A 22,567-nucleotide genomic window follows, 5' to 3' on the forward strand; every position below is an offset into this window, starting at 1 on the left:
ATACCATTTGAGACTACCAGCTCAGATAAACACAGCTTGGTTGGTTACAGTGGAGATTATAAGAGGCTAAGTCTCAGATAAAAGTAGCTTACAATTTAACCAGAAAGGTAGGTTTTAATGGAATAAATAGACCATGTAGGTGTAGAACAGGGAGAAAGTACTAAGAGGGGACCAGTGGGCAGTAGTTATTACAATGCAAGGCTGAATTTGAAACATCTAAATTTAGATGTTTATAAAAATCCAACAAATCTTAAATCCCATACAGTCCTGTATTTCTGAATGCCTTATTCTACAACCATGATTACAAACATTCATACATTCATAAAAAAAGACAAAGCCAAAAAAAACAACTGGAGTCTAAAATATAATGGTTTCAGTTTAGTTCTAAATCTGTGATCTTATGATGATCCAATGAATATTTATTTTTTAACCCTTACCTTCCTCGTAGAGTCAGTATGGCATGGTCATTGTACCCCCAAATTATAGAAGTATTTCATGCAAACTATAAGCAGGGAGATTCCTTGCTCCCTTCTACCCTTATGACTCCTAACACAAAACATTTGATAACTCCAGTAAGACTCTGAAAGGATTTTCCTCCTTGGATCATACTTTAGATTAGAGATAGACAGAGAGATGCACCTCCAGGCTATGCCTAGATACCATCAGGTTGTATCTAAGACATCTACCATGTTCCCTAAACTATGAAGGTAACACCCTCCCCTGCCCCCCCTCAGATGACCAACCCCACCCCACCCATGGCACAAAGTCACATCTCTACTGATGTAAAGAGTACAAAGACCCCAGAAATCCTGTTATCTGGGAGAGCATCTTTCTGTCCTCCTGGCCAAATTCAACATTATCTTCTAAATGAATAAACTTCTCTTTTTATTTTTAAGATAAGTTGAGGAACATCCTTGCAAAAGGTATCCTTCCTGAACCCCGGGGGTTCACCTCAAGCCCCCCATAACAAGTACAGTGTTTTGGTTCCAAGGCAGAAAAAGAGCAGTAAGATCTAGACAATAAGAGTTAAGTGATTTGCCAGGAGTCACAACAGCTAGGAAGCCTCAGAGGCCAGCTATAAATATCTTTTCACTAGGAAAAGCCTTAACATACCATACTATATATTTAAGATATTATGTTTAAATCATAATAATTATTAAATTATTAATTAACACAATTATATTTATTGTTATTTATTATAATATATGAATATTAAATTGTTAAAAATTAAAAATTTTAAACCAGTGACAGTTTTATACAGTAACATTTTTAGCACCTTCTTTTGCCTTAAGTGACCTTTGCTATTATTTCCAATGTATTCCATATATATTTTGTTGATACTATTGGTTGCAAGGTCTCTGCCATTAAACAGAGCTCTTGGAGGGCAAGAACTGTTTTTGTCTTCTTTATATCCTTGGAGGTTAGTACAATTGCTAGGGACACATCAGGCATGTGGGAAGGGTTTACTTCAGTAAAACTGAAGCTTCATGAGGGCAAAACATTTCCCATAGGTCCCTAGGGTCAAAATTATTTTCAATATATTACTCAAATGTTTTCAAAACATCAGTAGGTATAATGTATATTTTAAAAGGGGGGAAGGAGATACAAGAGTATTGCTCACTATTTTCCTGAAACCAAAAACTTGGAGAACCTCTGCTTTTCAGGAAGAAAGCAACAAATTCTAAATTAAGAATCCCAAAATCTTATTAGGAAATATTTAGTTTCGGTTTTTAAAAAATGTTGAAGATCATCCTCCTTTGTTTAACAAGCAGATTCTATTACACAGGAGAACCTTTTAAATTCAGATGAGAAAAGAGGTAGTGATAATTGTAATTCCAACTTCCTCCAACTAGTCTTTTCATTTGCAAAAGAAGCTATGGTTCAAGGCAAAGCAATACCAAAGGAAAAGGAAAAAAAAAAGAACCACACCTCCAATTAAGAGTGAATTGCACTAGGAACTAAGCAATTAAAAAGTACCCAACTAGAGAAGCTACCCAACAGCTCCAGCTCCCATCTTCCCCCACTTTCCTCCCTCTTTTAAAAATCCAAACAGTCAAAGATCAATCAATAAAATCATTACAATAATGTAAATGAAAAAAAAAATTAAAGCATTAGAATACAGATTATGGAGCATGACTATATAATTTCAGTTCCAAAAAAAAAGTCAAATGAAATACAATTCCCTCCCAGACAAGGTAGAGTGAGGCTAGATGATTGACATAGCATTAACAGTCTTTCTTTTTATTTTTTTAAACATTTACTTTCTTAGTAGCCACTCAACTCAGAAGGGCAAGGGCTGGGAAAATGGGCTTAAATGATCCACTCAGCTAGAAAGTATCTGAAGCCAAATTTGAACCCAGATTCTCCCTATTCTATGCTTGGAGATCTATCCACCAAGTCCCAGCATATGTAGTCTTAAGGATAGCAAGGTCTGTTTTTCTTTACATTACTTTATTATGGAACCATTCTAGAGAAGTGACAATGGTGTAAAAACCATAAATAATTAATAAAAATGGTTTAAATCTTATAGACACTTTATCCACTGAGATCATTGAACAAGCAATTATTAAGCTCCTATATATATACACTAGTGTATTAGATGCTAAGAATATACAAAGTAAAAATGAAACAACTTGTACTTAAAAAGAGTTTAAATTTTAGAACAAAGAGACTATGTGTGTGTATTCGTGTGCATGCATGTGTGCACAAAATTATGGCAAAGTAAGTTGGGGTAAGGGGGATTTGTGAAAAGCCTGTAAACAAGGAAGGACAGGAAAGTTGGAGATAAAGTGCCCTGTTTGAGGAACAGTGAAAGTAGACCAATTTGGTTGGACCAAACTATAGGAAGGGTATCAATAACAACCTTGTTTGATGAAACCCCAGACTGGCCCTAGTCCCTGATAACCTGCTTTCAAGAAACCCTCAGAGAGTCCCAAATAACTTTAAGTACCCATTGATCACCCTAGACAGGATTAGCAGATAAAATCAAATCTTAAGTACCCTTTTGGCTTCTTAGTTTCTCTTATTATATCTAGGCTGCTCCTAGGCACTGGCTACTTCCTCTTTCCCAAGCCTCCTTGTAAAGTCAGTGGTTCTTCTTTGCCTATACTCCCCAATGAGTGTGTGTGTATATATATATATATATATATATATATATATATATATATATATATATATATATATATATATAAAATGCCTCAAGTTTTTTTCTTCTGTGGAAATTCCCATTATTGGTATCTTTCCTGAGACAGTATACCCAGAGCATGGCTCTGTGAGGTGGCCTATGAGCAGTATTTCCCTTGTCCTGATTAAAGATGTGTTCTTTGTAATTACTTTGGTAGTTCTGTGTTTTCTCAAGTTGACATCAGTAAGGTTGGAAAGATAGGTTGGATCAGGCTGTAAAAGTCTATAAATGGCAATCAGAAAACTTTATAGTTGATCCTTGAAGTAGTCAGTAGTAGTCACAGGAGGAAGAAGAGAGTAACATGGTAGGCTTATGCATTTAGAAAATAATTTGGGCAGTTGCTTAGAGGATGGATTGGAGGGAAGAATAATAAGAAAGTTACGGCAATAGTCAAGGAAAATCAAGTGATGAGGGTGTGAACCAAAATAGTAGCATGTGAATACAGGAAACTGGATAGATATAAAGATAATAAAGAGATGTATTAAGTTGTTTTCAGTTGTATCTGACTCTGGGATACCACTTGGGTTTTCTTGACAAAGATACTGGAATGGTTTGCCATTTCCTTCTCCAGCTCATTTTATAGATGAGGAAACTGAGGCAAACAAGATTAAGTGACGTGTCCACAGTCACACAGCAGTAAGTGTCTGAGGTTAGATTTGAACTTGGGCATTCTTGACTCCAGGATGGATGATCTTTCTGTGTAAATTAAAATTTGTAAATTTTGTAGTGTAAATTAAAATTAACTTAATTTATGTAAATTAAATTAAATTGTGTAAATTAAAAACTGCTTTGTTCTATGGGGCAAAGTTAAGAATCCAAGATGAAGATGCTGTTGGGAATCTGCATGACTAGAAAAATAAAGTATCATGACAAAAACAGGGAAGTTTAGAAGAAGAGTAAGTTTTCTGGTGGAAGGGCAAGATAATCAAGTTGAAGAACCATCTTCTGAAGAAAGAGACCTTGGAAATCATCAATCCATCAGCCACTTTTCCCCCTTACAAATGAGGAAAATGAGGTCCAGGGAGGATTAGGGATTTGTCCACAGTCACACAGGCAACAGCAAGGCAGCAGAGTATATAACTTTGATCCTTTGATTCCAGACCCAGCACAATCTTTCCTATCTCTTTTGTGGCATGATACCTTATGTATTATTTCTCCTTCTATACCAGTAATGGAGAACCTCCCTGTGGGCACATTGCCTCCCTCATCCCCACCCCAGAGTTCATTATTAGAAATGCAGAGGGACTCGGGCAGAGCTGTTATCCTCCCCCTTTCTACTATTCCTGATGACATTTTTTTATATCCCCCATCCCTTCACCAAGCAGTCCAGTGGGAGCACTTCCTCCCTCTAACTGTGTGGGGTAAAAGGGGGGGGTTATGCCTGGCATACAGTAGAGGGGCAGGGCATGGCACAATAATCGATATTGAATAATAGAAATTGAGCCTAATCCATCTATCTTCCTCTATACAGCGTTGGTACTGAAATGTTATTTGTTGCTGAAAGTGAAAAGCAGGATGGTATAGTACAAAGAAAACAGGATTTGGAGACAGAAAACCTAGGTTCAATTCCACTTGGTCACTCCCTACCTTGTGAACCATGGGCAAGACATTTAACCTCTCTGGACCTTAGTTCTTTCTCTGTAAAATGAGAGGGCTGGATTAGTCTTTCAGATTAGCAGATAAATGAGGAATCCTAGGACACCAAGCTATTGAAAAAACTATCAATTTATTAATTTTTTTAAAACCTTGCCTTACAGCTTAGAATCAATATTATAGGTTGGTTCCAAGGCAGAAGAATGGTAAGGGCTAGGATATGGGGGTTAAATAACTTGCCCAGAGTCATAGAGCTAGAAAGTTTCTGAGGCCAGATCTGAACACAGGGATATCCCATCTCTAACTTGACTCTCAATCCACTGAGCCACCTAGCTATACCATCACATGGGTTTGTTACTGCTTTTGAATTTTAAAAGGACCCTCTTAACACTGACATTCTCTTTTGCTTTAAAGATCCAAAGAGAAGAAAATTTAAAATACAAGTCAGAAATCAAGGAAGAAAGAGGAAAAGGGAGGGAAAAAATGAGTTTGCTATAAAGCATGTAAAAATCCAGAGCACCAAGGACAATGCTCACTGAGTTAAATTATACCAGTTATTTCAGCTACTCCCCAGCTAGACATACTTTTACTATGCCCTTTCTCTTCCATCTTGTAAGTCAATCCACAAAGTGGTTTTAATCTCATTTTTCAATGAATGGCTCATCAGGAACTTCTGGGTTGGGGAGGACCATATATAGAGGGGAAAACAACCCAATTTGTCTTAGCATGACACTTATCCTAGGTGACTGTGAGCAAATCCTCTTTTTCTAGGGCTATTCTTTCATTTGAAAAAATGACAAGATTAGACAATAACTCTGAAAGTCTCCTCAAATTGCAAATTCTATAGCAACTGTGGTAGTTTTAAACATATCTATTTTCTATTGAGATTTTTTTTTAAATGAGGGAGGAACAAATAAAGAACACTCTACTCCCAATCAGTAAGTCCTCACAATACACTGGTAAAAGAAAGAAATAAGAATGTCAATGATACCCTTCCAGATATAATTTTTCAAAACAAAACTCAAAATATTTATTGCCTCAGTAACTTCCAAATAAATCATAACCCAGTTCTTTGGGAAAGCAGAAACTTCATGCCTCTTGCCTTGTAAATGTAACATAATTAAAACATAAGAGAAGTAACGTTAGTTATATACCCTAGGATCTTAGGATGAAGAGGGGAGGGGACATTTACATTTTTAAAAAATTCTTATTTCTACTTTTGACCTTTTCCTACTGCCCCCTAACCTCACTGACTAAATAAGGTGGTAAGAAGGGAGAGTAAGAGAAACTGATTATAAAAAGCTTAAATATTCAAATAAAATTAAAGCTCTCCAATAAAAAAAATGTAAATGCTATCCACTTCTAGGCCCTTTAAGATAAATACATTCAGAGAATATATATTAGCATTCCCCTAACAGCTTTTTGGTTATTCTCTTCATTTTTTCTTTTCATCACCACCACACCATTAAAACATTAATCCAAGGACAGCAGAGTAAAGGCAGGGACTGGCCTGACTCTCCTAAATTCCCCTCCAAGTAGCAAAATAATGCTTCAAAATAAATTCTGATATTGCAGAACCAAGAAAAAGACTTGGTAAAACTATTGTTTTCAGCCCAAGACAACTTGGAATGTTGGCAGGAAAGGTATGTCTCATGGGGGTATGAAGCAGTTCAGTGCAACAGGTAAAGCAGCAGGCCTTTTGAAGATGACTGAATCAGTGGGCTTTCAGAGGTCACAGTCCACATATAGTAAGAGGGTCAGACAACTGGTCAGAAGGAAATTACAGGTGACCCTTTGAAAACTCTGCTATTGCCTTGCCCATTAAAGCTAGAGTAAGGAAGAGCACTAGTAGGCACCAGATCTTGGTCACAGGCTGTGGTTTTTAAATCTCCATCTTGCTTGGTCTAGCACCCAAAATTGTGCACACCCACACTACCCAGGCATGTGCTAGTCAATGACAAATCAGAAATAGCTAACTGCCCACCTGGGCTGTCCTAAGCCAAGCTTGAGCCACCTTTGGCACTTGTGAGGCACAGGAAGTAAGGTAGGGAACAGCCTCTGGAATTCAATGACTTCCTGTGGACAGAGTGAGGCGGCAGTTCGTGCTAGGAGCTCGAGCAGGGAGGAGGCCCACAGACAGCTTTCCTTCAGATCGGTCACGTGAGTCAAGGACTGATTCCCTTCTCTACCTTGGCCTTCTAGGCCTGAACTTCCTCTGGTTATGCCAGAAGGTTGAGTTAACCTTTTTCCTTTTCCCCTTCTTTCCTTCTCTCCCTCTCCTTCTTTCTTACTCCCATTGTAATTAAACCACAATAAAATTCCATACCGACTTGAGTGTTCATTTAGGAATTTCATATGTGAATTCCTTGGCGACCTTAAATTAATATTATATCAATCTTTAAAAGTGATTTCACTATCACAAGGCCCAGGGTGGAAAAGAGTGCTTATAGTCATTCACAGATCAGTGGACAGGCCAAGAAAGCAATGAGTATACCTTAGACCATACCACTTTGAAAGAACTGAAGATTTATAGACTTCCCAGAGGTAGCTCCAAAAACAATTGCATAAGAAACCTGAAACTTGGGACAGTGCACCCTCTGCCTCTGAAACAGAACCCAACTTTAACATATTGTCAAATGTTAAGAAATAGGTTGGGAAAATGGCCAAACAAAACAACAACAACAACAACAACAAAAACCTGACTTCAGAAAGTTACTATGGTGACATAGAAGCTCAAAACACAAAGTCCAAAGAAGACAACACTATAAAAACAGCCTCAAAGAAAAATCAGGTCCAAAGAGAATTTCTGGAAGGGCTCAAAAAGGATTTTACAAATCAAATAAGTAAAGGAAAAATTTGGGAAAGAAATGGAAGTAATGCAAGAAAATCATGAAAAAAAAGTTGAGGGGTAAAAGGCACAAAAATCCACTAAAGAGATGAATTTCTTAAAAATAAGCAGAACTGAATAAATGGGAAAAGACATACAAAAATTCAATAATGAGAAAAACTTAAAAAGCAGAATGGACCACAAGGAAAAAGATGTATAAAAATTCACTGAAGAAAAGAACTTCTTAAAAAGTAGAACTGGACAAATGAAAAAGAGGTACAAAATCATACTGAAGAAAATAATTCCTAAGAAACAAAGGGCAGGCTAATTTTAATAAATCTAGGGAAGAATTACATAAGATAATGAATAGCAAAATGAGTAGAACCAAAAGAACATCACAAATGGCCACAAATTTTCTTAAAGAATTAAAGGGAATGTTAACTTCAGAGAATGAACTGAAAGGTGGAAACATGAAAGGCATAATTTGTGTGAACACGTCTGTCTCCCAAATGATGCCTACAGTGATGTGAGGAGAGCAGGAAAGGGGCTGGGACCCTTATGCACAAATTCTATTAATAACATTTAAAAAGAGAAAAAATACAGTGGTACCTTGATGCACAAACACCTTATGTCACAAGCAATTTGAGATACGAACAGTTACAATCTGGATTTTTTGCTTTAAGTCATGAGAGGATATTTGAATCATGAGCTTCTGCCACCCTCCACTAGATAGCCTGCCGAACATTCATTTTCACAAGTTACATGAGGCTGTCTGTTTTAAATTCAGTGTTTATATGGCCATGAGAGCATCTGTATTTAATTGTTTTTGCTTTCTTCTTTACTTTTGTCTTTATTATCAGATTTTTTTGGCAAATTCCTTAACTTTTAACCAGGGATCCTGATGACAGAAGAACTGAAGGAATTATAGCAGTAATAGCATACAGGTATTTTATAGGAAATTAGTGGGGAGGAGCCCAAGGTGGATGAGGTAATTAATTACTACAAGCAAGATTAAGGAAATGTTGAGGATTTGGAAAAAAATTAAACAGTTTATTGAAAAGACACCAAGAAAAAGTTGCAACAGGTCATGAGTTGAAGCTGTGTAATGATACTTGTTTCACACATTATTGAAATGTTCTGAAAGGGAGGAAGAAACAAACTTCCATGGAAAGGTTTTTGTTGAAACTACCTCTAAGTGAAATTGAGGAAAGTGTGGCAAAGCAACCAAAATTCAATGAAGAAAATGATGATAATTAAGTAAAATTTAAAAATAGCAATCAAATTTATCAATAAAGTTACACATCACAAATAATATATAAGGTCAATTTTACATTTATATGTAGCATTATGTGTGTAGAGAGTAAGTTATGTTAAGCAATAGCACCACAAAATGAAAACCTTCTCTTCCAGCATCTTTGCCTGACCTTGAAGGTAAATTATATTTCATAAGCAAGTTTATTTCTTTATAATCTTTCTTATTATCTGTAATTATATTTATTAGTTATAAAGTACACTTTCATATTTAAAAGCATATAAAACAAAAAAATTATGTTTTGGGGGGATAGAACAGATTAATTGCACATACATTAACTTAAATGAGGAAGTTTGATTTGACACACAAGGAAATTGAGTTATGAGGTTGGGCATGGAAAGAATTAAACTCGTTTGTCAAGATACCACTGTAATGCCTTAAAAAATTAGAATTGGGTAAGTAGAAGCTAATGACTCCATAAGATATCAAGAAACAGATAATAAAAAGAATGAAAAATAGAAGATAATGTGAAATATCTCATTGGAAAAATAACTGATCAAGAAATTATCAAAGAAAACTGCTCTGATATCATAGAACCAGAGGATAAAATAGAAATCTGAAATAATCCACCAATCGCCTCTTAAAAGATCCCAAAATAAAAACTCCCAAAGAATATTATAGCCAAATTCCAGAACTCTCAGGTCAAGGAGAAAATATTGCAAGCAGCTAGAAAGGTAAAATTAAAATACTGTGGAACCATATCAACATAACATGAGATTTAGCAGCTTCTACATTAATGGACTAAAAGGTTTGGACTATGATATTCTAAAGGGCAAAATAGTTAGGATTATAACCAGGAATTACTTACCCATCAAAACTGAGTATAATCCTTCAGGGGAAAATGGGTATTTAATGAAGTTAAAGTTTTTCAAGCATTCCTGGTAAAAAAGATCAGGACTGAATAGAAAATCAAAGAAATCCCAAGAGATTCAAAAAAGGATAAACTGTTTACATTCCTACATGGGAAGATGATACTTGTAACTCCAAAGAATTTTGTCATTATTAAAGCAGTTAGACATCTATATAAATAGAAGGCAGGGGTGTGAGTTGACTATAACGGGATGATATAAAAAAATGAATAAGGAGCCAGAAAGAGGAATACATTCGAAGAGGAGGGAAGACAGAGGTAGAATGGCATAAATTATCTCATATAATAGGTGTGGAAGAGCTTTTACAGTAGAGAAGATGGGAGTGGAGCTGGTGGGAAACACTTGAACTTTATTCTCATCAGAATTGGCTGAAAGAGGGAATAATAACATACACACTCAGTTGATTATAAAAATCTATATTACCCTATAAGGAAGTAGGAGATGTGAGGATTAATTGAAGGGGAAGGCTGATGAGAAGGGAGGGAAATTTGGGAGAGGCAATGATCAGAAACAAAACATTTTTGAAGAGGGAGAAGGTGAAAGGAGAGAGAAGGGGGGGAAAGTAAGATGGAGTGAAATAGTAACCATAATGCATATTAAAATGACTGTGAGGAACATCAAATTTGCTAATATGACAGAAAAAGAGTTGATAAATGTTGTTAGGGAAATAGGAAAATGGGGATGCTAATGCACTCTTGGTGGAATTATAAACTGAGCCAACCATTCTAAAAAGCAATTTGGAACTTTGTGTTGGGAATTAATTGGGAGGACAAAGGTAAAAGTTTATGGAATATCCCCAGCCACATTCTCCTTCACCTAGGACCCCCTGAATGTAACTATATCCCCAACAGAACTCTTGTGTATGTTTCATGTAACCTATGAACATCCCTGTACAAGATATATCCAATAGATGATGATTATGACAGGTTGCATTGTGTCTCTCAGAGTTCTCTGTTAACCATTACCTGTTGTTATACAAACATTGCCCGTTACCATGTATATGGAGAACTTTGTGTAGAGACACGAGTTTATTATAAAAATCCTCAGTCCCCTCAATAGTCACCATTGACTGCCAGTGCGTCACTGATCATCCTGGTCCCTCTAATTCTTCTCACCTACCCACCTCCAGAAAACCTCAGACTGTTGATATCGGCAGGATACTGGCTGGCCAGTCCCTGTTGCTATCAAGTGGCACCCAATGTGGGGCTTCCTGGAGGCTCATCAGGAAATTGCAGACTAAGCAAAACCTTCCAGGAGATAGGTGCACTGCCCAAAGAAGAAACCCAAGTGAGAAGAATCCTCATGGCCCCGTGGCAGGGGGATCCCTCTCATCCCTCAAAAAATTGGAGGGGTCTTCATCAGGAGTAATAAGTCAAAGTGTGTGTGAGTGTGTGTCTGTATTTGTTTTTGTCTGTGTATGTTGGAAAGAGTGAATGTTATAGAATTAGTTTACAGGTAGGAATGAAACATGGGACAAGCCAGTTTAAAAGAGAAAGAATTGGTGTTACAAGTTTTAAAATCTATGTTACCAGCAGAGACAAGTAGTTTAAAAGGACAAAACCTTTTCTTTACCCCATGAATAAAATTCTTTCTCCTCAGCATAGTATAGAAGTACTTTCCTTGGAGCACAGTATAGAATTGGGAAGAGAAGGGGCTGTTTGCTTTTCTCCTCCCCCTCCCATTGCCCAAACCACTCTCCCTTGCTCCATCCCCTTGTCATAAGAAGCCCATCTTACAACAGACCATATCAAAAAGGCAGAAGGCAGACAAAATTTTCCCTTTCTCAAAATTTAGAAACTGGAGGAATCAAGAGTTTATTCTTCTATAACAAATCCAGCTATGTTATTAAGAAAGTAAACTTAGATATCAAGCTCTCTACAAAACATCAAAGTACAGGGTTACGGGCACTTTCCAAGTGTCTGAGACCATTGGAATGTAAAAGGAAGCAAATTTAAAACTGACATTTGTCAAAATCAACCTCCTTGCAGAAGTTAACCCTTTTTCTTACTAATTAGATCCTGCAATATAAAAGTCCATCTAAGTTCATCTTTCCTGAAGATGCCCCAACCACTCTATCTCCTTAGAGGCCCCAGAAAAAGTGAGCTCCATTAGTGACAAAACTAATAATTCAGAAATAATACCTCTAATGATTGGCAAATAACAGTTTCAGGTTATCCTGGAAAATGTCAATTTTCTTATCTCCTAAAATAAGCTTATTCAATTTGCAACCAAAATCATTGCAGAATTACTCTCGGACTACAGACTCACTCTATTTCCCTAAGAACCTCTCAACTTGTAGTCCCTTCCCATGCATAGAAACAGAAAATTAGAGACCAGACTGGACTAAAAGACCCCATCAAGCTATGCTCTGGAAATATAAACCAGAAATTAATTCAAAATATACCGAACAAGACTTATGTTTTATGTTTGTCTTATAACTATGATGTCTGTGTCATGAGTATATGTTATATGTTTGTGCGCACTGGGAAGTAAAATTTTGAGGAAAATAAAAGAGGTCCTTTGCACTTTACTACCTCTCTCTCTCCTTCATTATCCTGGGTAAACTGAAGGAAACAGATCAGAGATAGTTTGGGAAATTCAAAAACAACATTGTAGAATTTTAGGTCTCTTAAACCTTGACAAAATTTAGTTGGTTAAAAAGAAATCTTACTCTCTGCTTCTATTAAAGCAAGAGTCAAACAAATCTGCCAAACATTTCTGCCTTTCAATCCTTGGTGGCCACAAGAAAAGAAATGTAGAAATGATCTAGACAAGAAAAGTGATAAACTGATCCCACAATTGAATAATATTAAAAGGTCAGTGTTGATGTATACAGTTTTGAAAATCACAAATGACTTTGGAATGTAATCTATGAAAACCAGCTGAATAGCTTTCAGCTAGCTCAGATCTGTGTAGGGAATATAGTGACTACTCAAGCATGAATATGCCTAGGAGAACTGTTCCAACTTAATTCCTATGAAGGTTCAGTAAAGTGTCTGTATGGATGAGAATTTAGTACCTACTTCTAGAAAAAGGGATAATATTAAAAAGATTCACTTTTAACTTAAACATTTTAACTCTATTTATGAAAATAAAGAAATAAGGGGAAAAGAGATAGTTAATGCCTATAAAATTATTCCAATTTTTCTGAAGTTTTCTCAACTTTCAAAAATTCTTCTAAACCAACATTTTATTAAACTTCAAAGTTAGAAAGTGCTGACACATCTAATACAAAATATGGTTTAATTTTAAATGATTATCTTCATTTCTAAAATATTACAAAGGGCCAAAATTGATATCTAATGGGGCAGCTTAAAACTATACTTCAAGACATTAAATCTTATTCAAATAATGCATACTGTGTTGATTATCTGAACATACCTAAAATGTTATTTTAATAAACTGGAGTTGAGATAAAAATATAAAAATTAAAGGTATTAGGAAAGAAGTTTAAAATTTATTAATCTGCAATTGTGATCTACCACAGGTATTAAAAATTTGAACTATTACAAAAATTGAAATCTGTCAGAAGCAAATTTCTCTCTCCGTTGTCACTTTTTTTTTTAACATCATCTCTTAGTGACCTGGAGGTCAAAGACAACTGAATAAATTTAGGTATAGGTAAGTCCTCAGAGAAAGGAAGTTAAAGAACCAAGGAACTAAGACAGGAAAATGATTCCCCTTGGGGGGGCCCAGGCAAATTAAGAAACAATGATTGGTTCCTAAGATGTGACATGTAAGAGTTAGTGGGTGGGGAAATGAGCTCACAAGTGAAGACCAGGATGTCTTTGGGGTTTTCTGGCTGGATCATGAAGAACTGAAGGAACCCTTGTCAGAGCTAACCACAGGCCCATCATGGCAGCCAAGAGATTAGAAAGCTAAGTATCTCTCTACTTCTTTCCTACCTTTCCCTCTCTTTACTAATCCTATTACCTTGATTTAATAAAGTTATTAAGCTACTATCACCCTCATAATTTTAATTATTACAAATCTCCAAACAGTGCGGCACTTGATTAGGATACATTAATTACCTTCAAAGAAAATTTCAGGGTATAAGAAAAAATTTCTTGGTCTAAAGATTAACGTGCATTAAAATACAATTTGTTAGAATGTAAGTATGTATAAAAACACAATATGTATCCTACATGTAAAAATGTGATGTGGAAAGAATCTAGCGACCCACCTCCTAGGTGTTAGAAGTAGCATCTTAAATTGTAATTGTGTAAAACTCAAGAAATCCCTGAATAGGACATCAGAATTCAGTATATACTATATGTATTATTACCACCTACCCAGCTCCTACTTGCAAACTATTACACTCTGAAATCCGTAGCAGCTCAAATTTCCATAGCTAGTTAAAGCCATAAATCTAGCTCTGTGATTACCCAAGAGTGAAAACACTTTTTAAAACAACTGTGAGTTGAATTCACCATTAATCAAACTGATGTTAGTGAAAATTTAACTCCCAGCAAAATCATTAACCCTTTTACTCACTCAATAAGAGATTGAAGAAAAAATAAAATCCTGGCATATTTGAAATGAACAGTCCTTACCTCTGCAGAACAAAAAGCTTATTCAAGTTAAACAATAAAATTGGATCACATTTCCAAATTAAGTCTTTTACACATCATCAAGACCAATCTGGATCCTGAGAGAACAATCTCTTTCCTAATCCGCTGGAAGTAGTTTTGAGAAGCCAAGAACATATTTAAAAAACAAAAAAGGGGAACTGGCCAATATTATAGTTGAAAGAAACAAATCTGATCCAACGAACCCAAACTTATCCAAAACATCAGTCTTTTACAAAAAATTATAACATGGGAGTCGAGATTTCACCTTTGGGTGGAGATTTCTGCATTTATTTACACAGGAAATGAACATTCACCGAAAAGGACTCTTGAGAACAAAGGATTATGGAGAACACAAATGACCATTCCAAAGACCCGAGCTATAGAACCTATGACTTAGGGACAAGCCAAAAGAACAGCTCATGTTAATACTAATCCCATTATTGCTATTGTTGATGTTCAGCTACAATGAAAAATGTAACCTATAATAGGTATAACTATTGATGTAGCAAATATAAAGTTTCAAAATGTATTTCCCCTTCTATTTAACTCTATAACTGATCAGAATTGTTCTTTTGAAACAGCCCGTTTTGCTCACCTTACCCTTACTTTACCAGAAGATGGCACAGCATAATCAACCCACACTTAATTCAAAATGTAAAAGACTTAGCACAAACATTTTACATTAAACACACTGCAGATTTGACTAGAAAGAAAAGATATAAAGCAGACCCCAGCATTACTCTATAACAGAAACAGAACAACAGAATGATTCTTAGCAGCATAGACACTTGAAAATTAGACAACTTTGATTGATAGTAAGGGAGAAGTTAATATTTGCTTAGCATATAAAGAACATATAAGGACATTTCAAATGCTGGATCTTTCTATAAAACAAAATTGGGATGTTAAGAGTAATTCTCTCTAAGCTGTGATAGATGATACTTGTCATGTAAAGGCAGAAGGACTTTTAAAATCTCAACTGAAGCTACTGCAGGCCTGAAAAATCCAGCTATGGCTATACAAAAGCTCAGAGGAAAACAAGATCCTCCTGATTTAAGGTTAAAAGCTACAAGCAATCTCAGCTCCTAAGCTGAAGCCACTGAGACACGCAGATCTCCAGAACTCCAGACCTCCTTTTTTCACCTGCCTATAACAGCCCTAATAAAACTGAAAATCCTAAGTCCCATTCCCAAGCAAATAAAGTTTACCAAACAAGCAGAGCTGTTTAATAACTAAGGGTAGAGTTTAGCTTTCTAGTCTTACGCAATTCACACAAATCATGCACCCACTTACCTTGTCTTTTAAAAATAATTTAAAAGGGGGAATTGTTGGGAATTAATTGGGACCCCAAAAGTTTCTGGAATATCCCCAGCCACATTCTCCTTCATCTAGGACATGTTTTGTATCCCATATCCCTGGAAACCCCTGAAAGTAACTGTATCCCCAACAGAACTCTTGTGTATGTTTCATGTAACCTATGAACATCCCTGATCATCCAATCCCTGTATGAGATGTATTCAATAGATCACGATTATGACAGGTTGCATTGTGTCTCTCAGAGTTCTCTGTTAACCATTACCTGTTACTATACAAATATTGCCTGTTACCATGTATATGGAGAAATTTGGGTAGAAACTTTTGTTATAAAAACAATTTGTTATAAAAATCCTCCTTCCTCTCAATAAAGTTGCCCTTGATTGCCACTGCATCACTGGTCTTCTGGTCCCTCTCATTCTTCTCACCTACCCACCTCCAGAAGACCCCAAACTGTTGATATCAGTGGGATACTGGCTGGCTGGTCTGTGTCGCTATAAACTACACCCAAAGGGGTAAAAAACTATATATATAATTTACCCAGCAAAACCACTATTAGGTCTGTATCCCAAAAAGATGAAAAACAAAAAGGAAAGCAATATAAATGTACAGAAATATTTATTTCAGTTCTTTTTTGTGGTGGCAAATAATTGGAAAGCAAAAGAATGTCCATCAATTGGGGAATGGTTGAATAAGTTGTGGTATGCGATTATGATGAAATACTATTATGCTGTAAGTAATGACAAGCAAGCTGTTCTCAGAAAAACCTGGAAGCACTTAAATGAATTGTTACAAAGTGAAGTGAGTAGAACCAGAAGGACACTGTACATATTAACAGCAATATTGTACCATAAATGACTTAGCTATTTTTAGTAATACCATGATCTAAGGCAATTCTAAAAGACTTAAGATGAAAAATGTCATCCAACTCCAGAGAAAGAACTGATGGAGTCTCAATTTCAATATTCAAGAATACTTTTTTGACTGTTTTTCTTGTTGGAGGGGAAGGTCATCTGGGTTTTCTTTCACAATATGATTAGTATGGAAATATCTTTTGGAAGTCACATAACTAACCAATATCAAAGTGCTGGCCGACTCAGTGACTGGATGGGGAGTAAAGAAAGAGAATTTGAAAAAAATTTTAAAACAAATGTTAAAAAATTCTTCTTTTATGTAATTAGAAAAAAGAAAATATTTGAAATAAAAAATACCGATCCAGGTCACAAGGGACCAGAAGTATGAAAAAGGACCTGAGAGCTGGTTTCCAAGGAACTCAAGAATTCTTTGTGATTCATACATTGTGCAATATTGTTAATTAAAGGCAAACTGTATACTGTTTATTTTGTTAAGAATATCCAATATTCATTGGTTTTCCAAGACTAAAAGCTTATTTTAGCCAACTGTCATATGCCAACAAATGAAATTTTTTTTCATCTTTACTTCTATAAGGAGGCTTCTGATCCCTCTCTAGGGTCATCAGGCTAAGCTAAAGAATATACAGTGAAAGTATATTAAATCTAACAAACAATTCAAAGGTTTGTTCATATTCCTCACGATGGAACAATTGCTTCTGCCTGAACTGGTCTGAGCAGTATTTCAAGGAAACGTGGAGGAGAAGGAGAAGGAAAAAAGACTAGGCAGGGGGACAACAAAAGTCAGTATCTTTTTCCCTTTCCCTGGGACCAGAAAAGCAAGAAGGAAGGCATCACAATCAGAAGTAAAACATCTGCCCCCTGTCTTTGGCAGCTTGAGTTTAAGATCAAGAAAAACTGAACTGTCTCTCTCTAGGGAACTGAGATACAGCCAGAAGGTTTCCTTCACTCCAAACCACTTTCCTTCTTTTGTTTCTGGTTATCATCTAATGGTTCTTTTTGTTACTCTGATTATCCTTAACATAAACATCTTAAGAGAGGCATGTAGAACTCTGAAATTAGAGAGTATGAAAATTACTCTGGTTTCAAAGGCTGTGAATAGCTATGAAGTTTCCTCATCCAAGCTGTCAGTTAATTTTGTATCTTCTTTTTAACTCCCCTAAAAGAGCAAAGTTTACATGTCAATCTGATCCACTGCTTCTGTTCAGAAGCAGCATATCCACAGTTATTTCAGTTAGTCAACCGTAAACATTTAGTAACATCTGTTATGTGTTAGGCACTGTGCTAAATACACTGGTGATACAAAAAGTAGCAAAAGACAGTCCCTACCCTCAAGGCAATCTAATAGGGAAGTCTAATACAGTCTAATAGGTGTAAGGAACTTAATTAGGAGTTTGACTAAAATATATGAGAATTTTAAGATAATACTGTGGTTACCCAAGTCAAAATGACTTTTAGCAGCTTTTAGTTACAAAAAAAAGTAGAGAGAGTGAAAGTAGAGAAATGTAAAAGAGGGTACAGTAAGAAGTCTAGCTTATCACCCTAAATGTTGCTGGTCCCCTTAGCCAGAGGGCTTGGTGTTGAATTTAGAAAGGGTTCAACCCACGAAGCCTCCTCCAAGAAGGGAAGACCTCTCCAAAACTAATTTCTCCAGAAGCCAGGAAAGGAAGGTCAGCTTTTCACTCACCCAGGCTAAGCGCCAAAGGAGAAGATCCAGGAGCAGTCGTACCAGAAGCAGTCTAAGAGCTAGCGTCCCAGGTCCACTCTCCTCCACAACCAAGATTCAGGATGAAGACCTCTTGCACAGGAAGTTCATCATCTTTTATAGTCCTTTTTTACATCACTTCCTGTCCCTTCCTCCACTTTACGAGGGCCAATTGCAGTCTTTTAATTTGCTTAGCACTGCCTAGGGGAGTATTTTTTGTAGGTTCCACCTCTCATCTTATGAGGGTATAAACTCTTATCAAAGGATTCACAAGTTTCTGATTGAGTTGAAAGGCTAGTGCCAAGTAGGGGTGCTCAAGCTTTGGTTGATTAATTCAAAAATAGGCAAAGGATCACTTCACACAGGGAAGACAATATGCAAACAATTATGTATAAACAAGCTATAGAACAACATATAAGATAAATAGGAAATAATTAACAGAGGAAAGACACTAGAATTAAGAGGTTGGGAGAGGTTTCCAACAAAAGAAGAGATTCTAGTTGAGACTTAAAGGAAATAAGGGACCTTGGTTGGCAGAGAAGAAGAGAGAAAACTTTCAAAGTCATAGGGAACATTCAGAGAAAATACCAGAAGCAGAGAAACAGTATCTTGTTTGTGGAAAAGCAAAGATCAAAGAGTACCTTTTGGGGAGAAAGAATGTAACAAGATTGAAAACAGGTTGGAAGGAGCTAGGTTGTAAAGACCTCTGATTATCAAACTGAGTATTTTATATTTGATCCTGAAGGCCAGAGAAGTAGGAGAGTGACAAAGTTGTACCTGTGCATTAGGAAAACCACTTTGTTAGTTAAATGAAGGATGGACTGGTGTGAGAAGACCCTTGAGATCAGGCAAAGCAAGTCCACCAGCAGATTATTGCCATAGTACAGAAATGAGACAACGAGAGGAAAGTGGTGGCAGTGTCAAAGAAAGTATATTCAAGAGATGTTGCAAAGGTAATCTCAATGAGTCTTAGCAACAGATTGGATATGGGGATAAGAGATAGTGAGGGGTCAAGGATGAAACTTATGTTGGAAGCCTGAGAGACTAGGAGAAGGGTATTATTTTCAACAGTAATAAGTAAGAAAGTTGGTGGGGAGGGTTTAGGAGGAAAGATGAGATCTATATTGAATATTTTCAAGATGTTTAATGGATATCAATCTAAATCAAGACATCATAAAGGCAACAGAAGATTGGAGGTCAGCAGAGAGATTAGAGCAGGATCGGTAGATCTGAGAATCATCAGCAGAGATGAAAATTAGATACAAGGGAGTTCATGAGATCACTAAGTGAAGCAATCTTGTGGGAAAAGAGAAGAAAATCTAGCACAGATCCCTATAAGACACAGAGATGTGATTAGAGGGAGTAATCTTAGTGAGGATCCAGAGGAGAAAATCGAGAAAGAGCAGTCAAAAGCACAAGCATAAGGAGAAAGTACTGTCACAAAACCCTAGAGAGAAGAGTATCAGGGAAAGGATGAACAGTGTCAAAAGCTGAAGGAAGGTTGAAGAGAAAATGACTCAGAAAAAAGTCACTGGGGGCATTTAAAAGATCATTAGTACTTTAGAAAGAGAAATTCCATGGAATTATGAGATCGAAAGCCAAACTGTAAGGGGTGAAGAATAAAAAGAAAAGAGAGGAAGTAAAGCCATGGTATTTTCAAGAATTTTGGCCATAAAGGGTAAAAGAAATAAAGGAAGATAGCAGAAATGGGAGGATTAGGTGAGGTTTTTTTCAGGCTGGGGAAAACATGAACATATTTATAAACCATTAAAAAGGACTCTGAAGACAGGGATAGCCTGAAAATAAGTGATACAGTAGGGATGACAGAGGGAACAATCCATTGCAGGAGACAGGATGGAATGAGATGACTTGAGGCACTTGGTCTTGATAAGAAGTAAGACCATCTCATTATGTGAGATCAGGGTGAAGGAGGAAAGAGTGACAGAAGACAAATAAGTGCTGTGAGATGAGAAAGAAAAAAGAGGAAACTCATGGCAAATGGCAATTTTTTTCTGTAAAATATGAGGCAAGTTCTCAACTGAGAGGGTAGAGGGAAGAGAAGCCAGCAGAGGTTTAAGAAGAAATGGGAAGGAAGCATCTAGGTGCTCAATGGATTGAGAGCCAGGCCTGGAGACAGGAGATTCTGGATTCAAATCTGGCCTCAGACACTTCCTAGGGCAAGTCACTGAACCCCAACTGCCTAGTCCTTGCCACTCTTATGCCTTAGTACTAAGTATCTATTCTAAGACAGAAGTTAAGGGTTTTAAAAAAAGATGAAAAAGGGGATAAACTAGAAGCCTTCTCAAAAAGATCAGGAGTGAAACAAGGATGCCCATTATCACCTCTATTATTTAACATTGTACTAGAAACACTAGCTGTAGCAATTAGAGAAGAATAAGAAATTGAAGGTATTAAAATAGGCAATGAGGAGAGCAAGCTATCACTCTTTGCAGATGATATGATGGTTTACTTAAAGAGTCCTAGAGAAACAACCAAAAAGCTAGTCGAAATAATCAACAACTTTAGCAAAGTTGCAGGATACAAAATAAACACACATAAGTCATCAGCATTTCTATATGTCTCCAACACATCTCAGCAGCAAGAATTAGAAAGAGAAATTCCATTTAAAAGTCACCCAAGACAATATAAAACACTTAGGAATCTATCTGCTGAGACAAACACAGGAACTATATGAACACAACTACAAAACATTCTCCACACAATTAAAACAAGATCTAAACAACTGGAAAAACATCGATTGCTCATGGGTAGGACGAGCTAACAGAATAAAAATGACAATCCTACCCAAATTAATTGTGCCGTACCCACTGAACTACCAAAAAACTTTTTTACTGAATTAGAAAAAGCCATAACAAAGTTCATTTGGAAGAACAAAAGATCAAGGATATCCAGGGAAATAATGAAAAAAAAAATGAGAAGGAAGGAGGATTTGTAGTCCCAGATCTCAAACTATATTACAAAGCAGTGGTCACCAAAACAACTTGGTACTGGCTAAGAGACAGAAAGGAGGATCAGTGGAACAGACTTGGGGTAAGTGACCTCAGCAAGACAGTCTATGAGAAGCCCAGAGATCCCAGCTTTTGGGACCAAAATCCACTATTCGATAAAAACTGCTGGGAAAATTGGAAGACAGTATGGAAGAGATTAGGTTTGGATCAATATCTCACACCCTACACCAAGATAAACTAAGAATGGGTGAATGACCTGAATATAAAGAAGGAAACTATAAGCAAATTAGGTGAACACAGAATAGTATACATGTCAGATCTTTGGGAAAGGAAAGACTTTAAAACCAAGCAAGAGCTAGAAAAAAATCACAAAATCTAAAATCAATAATTTTGACTACATCAAATTAAAAAGTTTCTGTACAAACAAAACCAATGCAACCAAAATTAGATGGGTAGCAACCAATTGGGAAACAATCTTCATAACAAAAACCTCTGACAAAGATCTAATTACTCAAATGTATAAAGAGCTAAACCAATTGAACAAAAAATCAAGCCATTCTCCAATTGATAAATAGGCAAGGGACATGAATAGGCAATTTTCAGTTAAAGAAATCAAAATTATTAATAAGCACATGAAAAGGTGTTCTAAATCTCTTATAATCAGAGAAATGCAGATCAAAACAACTGAGGTATCACCTCACACCTAGCAAATTGGCTAACATGACAGCAGGTGAAAGTAATGAATGCTGGAGGGGATGTGGCAAAATCGGGACATTAATGTATTGCTGGTAGAGTTGTGAATTGATCCAACCATTCTGGAGGCCAATTTGGAACTATGCACAAAGGGGCAGTGCCTGCTCTTTGATCCAGCTATAGCACTGCTGGGTTCGTACCCCAAAGACATAATAAGGAAAAATACATGTACAAGAATATTCATAGCTGCACTCTTTGTGGTGGCCAAAAATTGGAAAATGAGGGGATGCCCTTCAATTGGGGAATGGCTGAACAAATTGTGGTATATGTTGGTGATGGAATACTATTGTGCTCAAAGGAATAATAAAGTGGAAGAATTCCATGACCTCCAGGAATTGATGCAGAGTGAACGGAGCAGAACCAGGAAAACATTGTACACAGAGACTATACACTGTGGTGCAATCGAATGTAATGGACTTCTACATTAGTGGCAATGCAGTGATCCAAACAACTTGGAGGAATCTATGAGAAAAACCACTATCCACATTCTGAGGAAAAACTGTGGGAGGAGAAACACAGGAGAAAAAACAACTGCTTCAATACACGGGTCGAGGGGGTTATAGTTGGGGATGTAGACTCTATATGAACATCCTAATGC

General features: G+C 36.5%; 1 protein-coding gene across 6 annotated transcripts in view; it reads right to left on the reverse strand.

Moving 5' to 3' along the window:
* AFF1 (ALF transcription elongation factor 1) overlaps positions 1–22,567 on the reverse strand; it is a 220,283-nt gene that overhangs the window by 166,831 nt on the left and 30,885 nt on the right. The window contains exon 1 of one of the 6 annotated variants that reach the window (XM_056803180.1): positions 18,230–18,303. The exons of 3 other annotated variants lie outside the window; for them this stretch is intronic. The gene's annotated coding sequence lies outside the window, so the exon portion shown is untranslated. Of the gene's footprint in view, positions 1–15,649; positions 15,934–18,229; positions 18,304–22,567 lie in introns of those variants that run through there. 2 more of the 6 variants (XM_056803178.1, XM_056803179.1) reach the window with 2 other exon arrangements.

This window comes from Monodelphis domestica, chromosome 6, assembly GCF_027887165.1.
Source record: "Monodelphis domestica isolate mMonDom1 chromosome 6, mMonDom1.pri, whole genome shotgun sequence".
NCBI classification, from domain to species: Eukaryota; Metazoa; Chordata; class Mammalia; order Didelphimorphia; family Didelphidae; genus Monodelphis; species Monodelphis domestica.